The sequence below is a fragment of the Phascolarctos cinereus genome, unplaced genomic scaffold (assembly GCF_003287225.1).
Source record: "Phascolarctos cinereus isolate Bilbo 61053 unplaced genomic scaffold, phaCin_HiC Scaffold_1;HRSCAF=81, whole genome shotgun sequence".
Lineage (NCBI taxonomy): Eukaryota > Metazoa > Chordata > Mammalia > Diprotodontia > Phascolarctidae > Phascolarctos > Phascolarctos cinereus.
The window spans coordinates 153,338,830-153,350,615 of record NW_027555514.1 but is presented as its reverse complement, the minus strand read 5'-3'; the positions used below and the strand labels follow the sequence as shown (position 1 = coordinate 153,350,615).

At 33.7% G+C, this 11,786-nt stretch overlaps 1 protein-coding gene across 1 annotated transcript in view; it reads left to right on the top strand.

The window, feature by feature from the left end:
• Nucleotides 1-2,169: 2,169 nt before the first annotated feature.
• LOC144457453 (protein piccolo-like) overlaps nt 2,170-11,786 on the top strand; it is a 152,399-nt gene continuing 142,782 nt past the window's right edge. The window contains exon 1 of the mRNA XM_078154589.1: nt 2,170-2,225. The gene's annotated coding sequence lies outside the window, so the exon portion shown is untranslated. The remainder of the gene's footprint in view (nt 2,226-11,786) is intronic.

Sequence of the window (11,786 nt, the reverse complement as noted above, 5' to 3'; positions counted from 1 at the left end):
CCAGCTCTGAAAACCACCAGGTGCCTCGGCACTCTACTGCGAAGGAATCTCCCAGTGCATTAACAGAAAGGAGGGAGACAGCACTGCAAGGGGCCCCAGGCAGATAAACACCCTGCAGCACCCATCCAAAAGGAGCTGAAGAAAACTAAAGGAAAAGAAAAGCAGGCAACCTAGAATTGCCTGGAAGTTCCAGCCTTGCTGATTCCAGCCCAATATGAGGTAAGCTGCCAGAACTCTAGAACCTCGAGTTGCCAACATAAGAGGCCCCAGCACACAAAGCCAGTGACCAAGACCTAGGCTCCCAACATAAGAAGCTTGTGTCAGTACCCTCTGTTTCCCAGCAGGAGAGCTCAATCTCTTTAAAGGCCAGGCAATAAAGAAACACCATGAGTAAAAAGAAACATACCATAGATTCATATTATGAGAAGGGTGAAGATCAAGACAGAAATTCTGAAGAGGAAAACATTGTCAACAAACCCACATCTCCAAAATCAAAAGGGAATATGAACTGGCCTGAAGCCCAAAAAGCCTTCTTAGAAGAGCTCAAGAAGGATTTTAAAAGTCTAATGAGAGAGGTAGAAGAGTCCTTAAAAAATACAATTGGCCAATTGGAAAAAAAGTACACTGAAGAAAACAAGACCCTAAAAAGCACACTTGGCAAACTGGAAAAAAAGTACAATGAAGAAAACAAATCCCTTAAAAATACAATTGACCAATTGGAGAAGGAAGTACAAAACTAACAGAAGAAAACAATCTGTTAAAAACTAGAATTTGACAAATGGAAACTAATGACTCTATATGAGAGCAAGAATCAGTCAAACAGAAACACAAAAGTGAAAAAATAGATGAAAACATAAAATACCGCATCGGTAAAACAACCAACCTGGAGAGACAATTTAAAAATTATTGGACTACCCGAAAATCATGATGAAAAAAAGAGCCTAGACAGTATCTTTCAGGAAATCATAAAGGAAAACTGCCCTGAAGTTCTAGAACCAGAAGGTAAAATAACCATAGAAAGAATACACCTGTCACCACCTCAAAGAGATCCCAAGTTGACAAAGCCAAGGAATATAATAGCAAAATTCCAAAATTACCAGATGAAAGAGAAGGTGCTGCAAGCAGCCAGAAAGAAACAATTTAAATATCATGAAACCACAGTCAGGATTACACAGGACCTTGCAGCTTGTATGTTAAAAGACCGAAGGACGTGGAACATGAAATTCTGCAGGGCAAAGGAGCTTAGATTACAGCAAGGATCAACTACCCAGCAAAAATGAGCATGATTTTTCAAGGGAGGAGATGGATATTCAACAAAATAGGGGACTTCCAAGCCTTCCTGATAAAAAGACCAGAGCTCAACAAAAAATTTGATCTTCAAGTACAAGATTTAAGAAAGACATGAAAAGGTAAATGGGACAGAAAGATACAATATGTTGTTAATGAGGGTAGACTGTTTACATCCCTACAAGGGAAGATGACCCTTGCATCTCTTGAGAACTGCATTGTTACCCCACGTTAAAGATATACAGGGGGTGGATATTAGTTGACTTTGATATAATGATTAAAAAAAACCTAATCAAGTGGGTTAAATGAATCCAAGTAAGTGGATTAGTCTGATCTTAGAAAATGTACTGAGAAAGGAGGAGACAGACAAGGGTAAAATACCTTACAGGAAAAGACAGAAAATCCTATTACAGCAGAGAGAAAGAAGGGAGGGGGGTGAGCATTGTTTGAACCTTACTCTCATCAGATGTGGCTCAAGAAGGGAATAACATAATCAGTTAGGTATAGAAATCTAACTTACCCTATAGGCAGTAGGAGGGAAAAGGTGAAAGAAAAGGGAGGGGGGAATAGAAGGGAGAAAAGGAACAGTAAGGCTAAAGAGGAAGAAAAGGGAAAGGGATGGAGGGACTGAGGGAGGTGATGGCCAAAAGCAAAACACTAGTGAGAATTTGTATTTACAACTTCACTAATGTGAAAATATGTTTAATAGGAATGTAAATGTATAGCATATATCAGATTGTGCACTGTCTTGGGGAGGGTAGTGGGGAGGAAGGAGAGAAAAATTTTAAACTCAAAAGAATATGGAAGTGATTGTTGATTAATCAAAATAAATTAACAAAATAAAATTTTAAAAGAAAGAAATTGAGTCTAAGCTCTACTTTTAATAGATGATGCATCTGAGACCTCAAAGGTGAACTGACTTGGTCAAGATCATCCAGGTAACAAGTAGCAAAGTTTTGATTTTATATCTTGTTTTCTGACACCCAATTTCCCTTTTTTACTTGACATTTCTAATTCATTCTTGGGATATGATTTGTCCTCTAGATTCAAAAGTTAAAGCTATAATATTTGCTGTCTCTGAACCAATGGGTCGTTATTCTTAGCCACAAGAAACAACAACTTTATTTCCATTTCACAATGAGTGATCTCTTCCAGGGTCACACTTAATTTACTAGATAATACTAGGCAATACAAATGAACATATAATGTATTATCCACCAGATAATACAAATGAATATATAGTGTATCATAGATACAAATTTATTACTGAATAGTCTGTTTTAATACTACATATCAGAAAAATTCACTATAAAATTTCCAAGAAAAATTATTACTGTACTTGTTCTATAACTATTTCCTTTAACAAAAGTTATTTCTGTAAATTTGATCAGAATTTGAATTTACTAGCAACATTGCATTTACCTCTAAACATAAATAAATGCAAAAATCATTTGACAAGAGCTTATTATGTGCACATAACTGTGCTAAGTGTTGGAGATAGAAATAGAAGAGTAATACAGAATTTGCCTTTAAGAAGCTCATATTCTAATAAGGGATACAATAAAACATCTTTCTAAATTGATTTATTGTAAGGATCCTTATTTTGGGGTCTTTAAGGCCATTTAAAAATATATTGATAATTGAGTACAATTGGCTTTATTTGTAATCCTTTGTATTTTATTCTATTTATTTCACAACAATATTCTAAGAAGGAGTCTACATATTTCAGACTGCCCCAAGTTTCCATTCTAAAAAAAAGTTAAGAGTGGCTGGTCTCTGGTTTTGTGCTTCTTGACTAGAAATATAGGAACTAGAAAGGCTCACTTTAAGTGATAGGAAAAGAAACACTTGGCCCCATAAATAACTATGTTGAAATACTAAGGTTTAAATTGATTCTTCTTAAGGCCAGTTAAGTTCCCCAAATAGTAAAACAGCATCACATTTTCACAAAGCCAGTGGTGAATTTCTTCAAATAAAACAAATAACTCATTGTGACTGAATGTCACAGGTGATTACTGATCTCATTCTAAAATTTTTCTCTAGGCTCTTTCTTGTCCTACTCACTTATTGCCCAGTGGGGAAGAAAGGTGTCCTATTTATTCATTCTATATTTTTGTCCCCCTGCTAAACTTGAATCTAGTGTTTATTTTAAATGATGAAATAGAATGTGCCTATTTCCTATGCTCTTTTAATAAAAAATCTATTTTTTAAGGATCAAAATGATGTCTTAGAAACAATTTCTTAATGGATTTTCCAATAATTCATAACATATGGCCAGGAGTGTAGTGGTTTTAACAATAAATAAAAGGAAAACAAATATACCCCTTCCTGTGGGAAACACAGTAAAATGGTGTTAGTATCAAATTAAAAATATATCTTATCATATTCTCTTAGCAGATGAAAAATATCCAAAGCCAATTTCCTTGTCAATAGGAAAAGAAAAAATTAAACTATTCTTTGGAGATGTTCTAATTTAGTTACTATACACTGCTACAATGGGAATATTTGAACTCCAGTTGGGCTATTATGCCTCTCTGTGAAGTTGGTCAACTGAATCAAGAAAATTAAGTTCCCAAGTAGGAAATTGCTCCTTGTTGGCATTGCTGTTACAGTAGCACACACTTACCTTGACAATTATTTGCAGTGAAATTGTGCTCAGTAGTTAGCCAGTTGGCCTTCCTGATTTAATGCTTATGAGCTATTATGCAAATCCTAACCTTGACAAGTTACATCACAGTCTTGATGGGGAATCTCTCTTCCGCCTTTTAATTTCTGTATATGTCTGGCTAAATACCTAATTTCTCCTTTCAACAATGTATGCCTTTTTGTTCTTGTTACCATAAAAAAAGAAAAAAAGACCCAACCAAATTAAATGTTTACTACATAGCTTTTCTGATGCCTTTGAAATGATCTATATTAATATAAATACTAATGTACTAAATAAATATGCCTGAACTTTCATTCTAAAATTTTTAATGAAATATGCTATATTGAGGGAGAGGTTTATGGTAGTGGGTCAGAAGTCTACTATCTATTAAACTTGATATTTCAATTAAATTAAGCAAGCTTCTATTAAATTTTGTTATTCACAAGGACTATGCTAGGTATTAAGTTTTATAAGCAAATGAAAAACAGCACCTGCCCTCACAAAGCCTCCTTTCATGTGACTTGAAATTAAATTAGAAATGTTAAGATGAGCATTACAGATTTTAAGCATTTTTAAAAAGCTGACTATGTTTTTCTAAAAATACAGTTTTCATAAGAGATCTTTTTAAGTAATAGTTTTCTGTGCTTTGAAAGTATTTATACATAAAACCCCCACAATATTAAAATAAAGCAGACAAGTAGATCTTGTATTAAAAATATGTTTTAAGGTAGGCTAACTTCTTAGTATCATTATATAATAGTATATAACATGAATACAAATTATCATATTTATTTTTTCTTTTTAATTTTGAACTTAAATACATAATAAGGAAAAGAAGAAACATATTATAAATTTAAATAATGAAACAGATACAAAACAAGAAAATAGAAAAGGCATGTCATGTGCACAGAAGAATATAAAAGAGGATTCAAAATACATAGCAATAATTTTCCATTTCAAGGAAGCCAATATAATAAATACTATGAATTGTGTTGAAAACTGTCCATCTTTTCTTTGCTTCCTTGTAAGTTTTCTTTTGTTCTCTGTTTTGTGCTTTTTACTTTGTTCTTTTTCTCCTTTCCTACTTTCTCTCCCCTGCCCAAAGAAGGCTACAATTTATATATATGTACGTACACTTATATGTACATACACATATGTATATACATGCATACATACATGTATACTTTCCCTAAAAAAATTCTACTCCTGATCTTTGTTTTTATTTGTGGATATCTTCTTTTTTTATCTCTCCTGACTCCTCTACTTTACTTCCATCCACTACCTTGCCCTGCTGTTACTTAAACTATCCTCCCAAGGATCCCTTCCTTATTCTCCCATTTCCATAAATCTAAACTCCCTTCGATACCCCCTTTGATCTATTCCATCACCCTCCCTTCAAAAGATCCCTCCCTAATCCTCTCCCCCAACCCTATCCCCTTGACATTTTATTTCTTTCTGAATTTATAAGGCTTTTACCTTCTTCTGGATATATATGTATTGTTTCCTCTTGAACCCATTCCCAATGAAAGTAGTTTTCCAGAACTAATTGCCTTCCTCCCCAATCTAATTCCTCTGTATAAATTCTTCCTCTGGTATCTCATTTATATAAGATAATTACTCATTTTAGCTATTCCTAAATGATTTCACTTTTTGAAGTCTTATCATACTCATGTCTACCCCAATCTTTCTTACAAACTACCCAATTACTAATTACAATCTTAGACATACATTTTATATATATAAAAGGTAAACAGTCTCTTCTTAATGAGTCCCTTGTAAAAATAATCTTTGGTATGTACCTTATATTTCTCTTGGCTCTTGTTTGCCAAATCTGCTATTCCGTTAAGATGTGTGTGTGTGTGTGTGTGTGTGTGTGTGTGTGTGTGTGTGTGTGTTTTCTAAACAAAGTGCTGAAGGTCAGACAGTTTATTGAATGTCCTTTTTTTTTCATTCAAGATTGTGCTTATCTTTGCTGAGTATGATATTTTTGGCCAGAACCACAGCTTTTTTTACTCTTTAATATATAGTGTTGTAAGTACTGTGATCTTTTAGTGTCATCACTGCTGGGTTTTCTGTGATTTTAATTGTGGCACCACCATATTTAAATTATTTTTTTCTTGTTGCACATCATTTTTGTCCTTGAGCTGGGGGTTTCAGAATTTGACTATGATATTGCTGTGGGTTTTCCTTGTAGGATCTCTTTCAGGTGGTGATTGGTAGATTTTTCCTATTTCTACTTTCTCCTCTTGTTCTAATGCTTCAGGACAATTTTCTTTAATTTTTCCTTGTATTATTGTATCAAGATTCTTTTTTTTTGATCATAGGTTTCAGATAGTCTAATTATTGTTATGTTTTATCTTCTTGATCTGTTTTCCAGATTAGTTGTTTTTTCTTATGAGATGTTTCACATTTTCTTCTATTTTTCATTCTTTATATTTTATTTTATTATTTCTTGATCTCCTATAACTTTGCTGGCTTCCCCTTGCCCAAGGAGTCATTTTCTTCCTTAACATTCTAGGTCTCAAAAAAAAATCTGGATCTCCTTTTCTAATTGGTTGCCTTTCTTTTCACAATCTTCTTGTTTTTCTTGGATTGTTCTTATACTTTTTAGTTTTTCCTCAATCTCTCTCATTTGATTTTTAAAGTCTTTTTTAAGTTCTTCTATGAATTCTTTTTGGGCAAGTGACCATTTGTTATTACTCTTTGGGATTTTTCTTCAGATCTTCTCTGGTTATTCCAGGAGGGGACCCCTGTTCTGCCCCTACTCATTTATTTTTATTGCTCTGTGTTCACCCTGAGGTGCTACTTTATCTTTTGTGGAGGAAAATCTTAAGTGCTTGGAATTTCCTGACCTATTCCACCATCTTCCCAGAATCCTCTCCCTTTATCAAATTTATGACACTCAACTAATCAAAATTATCTGGAAGTATTTCAAAGCCACCTACAGTTGATGCTGGATATAGGACAAGACATGGAAAACAACTTGCAAAGTGTTGTTGTTGTTTTATATAATAAACTTTAATCATCCATAACAGTGGAATCTCCCCATTAAGACTCATATATCTCATTCCCAGATATACTTCTGTGACATGGAAAATAACATTCAAGAAAACAAAAATGTAAATATCAACTAGTCTGGATCAGGAATACACAGGAAAAGTCCATGCTAGAAGAGGTATAGCAAGTTGACTTGAAGGAATGCTTCCCACAATACTCAAAAGAGGTAGAAATAAATAGAGGAGATATAGAAATGAGTCTTAGACCTTAATATTATCAAAAAAGAGTTTAAGAAAATAGTAACAACTACTGATTTTTGCCTTCTTTATAATAATGATCCATTTATACATCTAGGACAACTTTAATGATCCATTTATACATCTAGGACAACTTTAATGGGAATGTTAGAAGGAAACAGGCAGGCTTTAATAAATAATATTCTGCAGCAGGCCAAACCTCTATAATTACAAGATTTACTGAAAGAAAATAAGATGTTACTGTGTGTTCATAGTTTATTAACTATAAACAAATGTTTGATTAGTAGAGTAAAATATTTCCTAAGGCTCTCCTCTAACAAGGTGTCTGCATTGCATATATAAGATTGCTTGAAATGTTAACAAAAGTTATTTTATTTAGATGAGTTTCTCATCTGTAACATAAAGTGAAGCATGAAACAGGAATATACATATTGACCAAAAGTGTTCAGCCCTCTAATGGAATATATTCATCACAGAGTACCAGTCAAATACAGATTGTTTGTTGATAGTGAGATGATCCAGATACTCTTCTTTAGAGACAACATTTTGCTTATTTCATCGAGCCTCAGAATATTTCAGAGTTGAGATTTATAACTGCTCAAAAGTACCTAACTGAATAGACAAAGAATGTCTGTTGTCTAGAAGATGGCATATGGGTGAATCTCAAAAAAACAAAGAAAGTATAAATGAGTTTTGTCAAAAATTATATACAAAGATGGTGGACTCAATTGCTTTATGGAGATTGCAACATTTTTTTAATGACCTTTATGCTTTTCCCTGAAACAAAGGCCTACCTTTTTAAAAGAAATATTCTTTAGGTGGTGAATCACTGCAAGTCACAAAAGACTAAGGGCTGTAAAGGATGTATACTAAGGAGCACCCAAAGTTAAAGAACTGTGTAGTGTTTGTGAGTGAGCCAGAGCACATAATAAATATGGTAATACAAAGGAGAAGTGGTATAAATATGTCATCAAAGAAATATGTTATGAAAAAAAGAAGATTGCCTGGTCACATGGAGACAATGAGTGATAATGATGGACCGCTTCTTGATTATACTCATGAAGTCAAGGCAAGTGAGGGGAGTCTTCAGTACTTTGTTAGGATTCTATATAAAAATTTTATGACAGAATATGAAAAAGAGTCACTGGATGAGGAGGCAGAAATGGGCTGAAATGTGCATTCTTGGAAAAAATAGAAAATCTCTTCTTGGAAAATATAGATCCATTGGAATACTGGAATATTATATGTCTTTTATTTTATAAATTATTCTGTTTATATTTTGTCCATGTGTAGAAATGTAGCAATGAAGTTTGGTAAGTTAACCACGTGTCTTTCAACAATTCCAACTCAGTATAAACTCCTTGAGAAAAGGAACTATTTTTTTAATTCACATCCCAGCATCTAGTATAGTGCCTGGTACATAGTACGCATTTAATAAATGCTTGACTGACAATGAGCAGTCTTGCTAATTTGGCAGCTTTATGAGAGAGAGTAAGAGAGGGAGGTGTTTTTATTGTTACTTTACTTATTGTGTCCATGGAGTTTTTAGTGGCTAAATCCAAAATGAATTATCTCATCTCCAGTCTTTGTAGGTCTAAAGAATTGCTTATGTTTTTAGAAAGACAAACCAGCATTATTTATCATGAATGGCTATTCAAAAGATGTGAATTTGAGTCCTAACTCCATCACTGACTATATAATTACATTACCCTCTCAGAGCCTCAGTTTCTTCATCTGTAACTTGATGAAAATTATATATAATTGTGTTTACTGCAAAGCAAATGAGGTAACCTCAAAAAACTTTCTGTAACCTGCATGGCATCATATAAATATGAATATTATATTACTTTGCCAAAACAATGCCTATTATGGTACCACAAAAAGGCAAAGTGGTTGAAGTCTGTGATAGAAATTAAGCAGCATATGTGATCGTAATAAGGTCACCACCACCCTTTGCCTTATTCTAAGGTTACCTATAGGCAAGATTTGAAAATAAAGTGAGTCTTTTCCCCTGGGTTGATGCATAGACAGGCCAATTATATAGTAGTGGCAAGGTAGCATGCGTTAGATTACTGTGCTGCACTTTGGGGATAGATATACAACAATCAAACAGCTCATGTGCTTAAAGAGCTTATGTTCTACTATATAGCTATCAGTAATTGCAAGATAATTTTTACAGGGAGGAAACATTTGCAAGTGGGGAGGGGGTTAGAAAAGGTTTAATTTAGGAGGTGATAAATGCTACTTGAAGAATACTTGAAATTCTGATAAACCCTGAAAATCTATATAAAGTTCAAGAGATGAGAGAGAGAATGTTGAGTTCTTGGAGGACAGTTTGCATAAAACATAAAGTTCATGGAGGAGAGAAATGTGAAAGGTCTGGTAAGTTAGGAATCAGTTTGTGTAGGGCTTTAAAGATCACATTGCAGAGTTTGTGATTTTTTTTCTGAGATAGCGAATAGATGACTACTGAAAATTCTTTAACAAGTGAGTTACATAGTCAAGCTTATATTTTAGGAATATCATTTGATAGCTGTATGGAAGACAGATTGGAGGGGGAAGAAGCTAGAATCATGGAGACCAATCAGGAGAATATTATTATAGCCCAAATAAAAGTTGATGAGATTCTGACATAAGATAGTGGTGATATAAATGGAGAAAAGGGAAATAATATAAAAAGTAGGTAGAATGGACTAATTAGGATATGTTTTGAATTTGATACTAAAACCATGTTGTGTTTTAAACAGAAAGTGGTGTATTTGTTTCCATTTTTGGTCAAAACTACTAGACTCCTGTCCGTATGTTATGAAATCATTTGAAAATCCACTAAAGAACCTGGTTCTAAGCCATAATGTTGGTCCTTAAAAAATAGATCTTTTGTTAAATTAACATAGGAAATAGCCACAATCTATACAAACAGAAAGATGAAAGTGAGGGAAGAGTCAAAAGTGACTTTGAGGTTCCAAACCTTGACGATAGGAAGAATACGGGGATCTTAACCACAGCAAAAGAAAATATAAAAAAAAATTGGAAGAGTGGTAGATTTAGAGGGAAAGATAATGTACCCTGTTTTGGCATATTAGGCTTGAAATGACAGTGGGCCACTCAGTTCTATCAGGCAATTGGCAATGAGTTAAAAAAAGGGTTAAGGATATTAGAGCTGGATTTGTAGATTTAGGAACACTGAGAAGATTAGACTTCATCAGAAACTCTTTTTTTTTGTGAGTAACATATTATTCCTTGGCAGCAGATGGAGTGCCAGTCCTGGAGTCAGAAATACTCATCTTCATGAGTTCAAATACAGCCTCAGATACTTACTAGCTGTGTGGACCTGAGCAAATCACTACAGCCTATTTGCCTCAGTTTCCTCATCTGTAAAACAAACTAGAGAAGGACATGGCAAATCACTCTTGTATTTCTGCCAAGAAAACCCCAAATGGGGTCATGAAAAGTTGGACACGGATGAAACTACTCAACAACAACATATCCTCCTTATCACTTAGTTTTCAACCCCTGAGTTATTAAAGACTCTTCCCTCACCTTTACCCTCCTACCCAGTTTCGTATGAATTCTTACTCTATAGTATCTCCCTTTCACTTCACTCACGTAGCTACTTCCTTAGTTAAGCTCCTTTTCATCAATTCTGGAGTATTAGAATAGCTTTTTAATGTGTCCCCCTCACTAATCCATCCTTCCCAGAATTAAAAAAAATTAATTATTGAATGCTGAGATAATTATATTTTCTTCCCAATAACTTGAGTTTAAGAAAATAGCTTATACAAGCTGAGTTTTTTTTCTTTTCCCATGTATTTAGTATTCATGGACCTAAACTAAGATATAAATAAATTCAATCTTGTTTTATGGGAATATTTTTATATAACACTTCATTGAATCATATTATCAGAGTAAGAAGTATGACTAAATGATTCTCTGGTGTGATCAATATTATTTATCCTTCTCAAAACAGAAGTGATCATCCTTCATGTCATCTCTGCTGGGTTCCATTGCCATGGAAAATCATGATTGAACATCCAGTCAGTGCCATGTTGTTGTTGTTGTTGTTGTTTGTATTTTTTTTCTATTTCCTTAAAATGTAAATTTGACTACTCTATGAGAAATTAAGCAAATTATTAGCTTGACTGCAGTAGAAAAAAAGGCTCATCATTTTCATTTGGAAAAAGTCAACCATGACTAGTGAATCTGTTCTAAATCTTTTCACAAACAAGTAGGTTTCCTCACCTTTCCCATTATGAAATAGTTATTTATGTCAGGCACAAACAGACATTTCCCAATATATCCCTCCTCTCCAAATAGTCATCCCTATAAAGGAGGGGGAAGTGTAAGTGGTATACTCTGTCTCTTTGATGATAAGATTGGTTATTATAATTAGAGAGCTCAGCTTTTATTTTAAAATTCATTCAATCTATATTGTAATCTATACACACTGGCACATGTTTTTTCTTCATTTTGCTCACTTCACTTTGTATCAGTTCATTTGTCTTCTCATGCTTCTTTGCATTCTTCATATTTATTGCTTTTTACAGTGCAGTAAATTTATTTAGCAATTCTCCAAAATATGTTTCTATTTTTTTGCTATT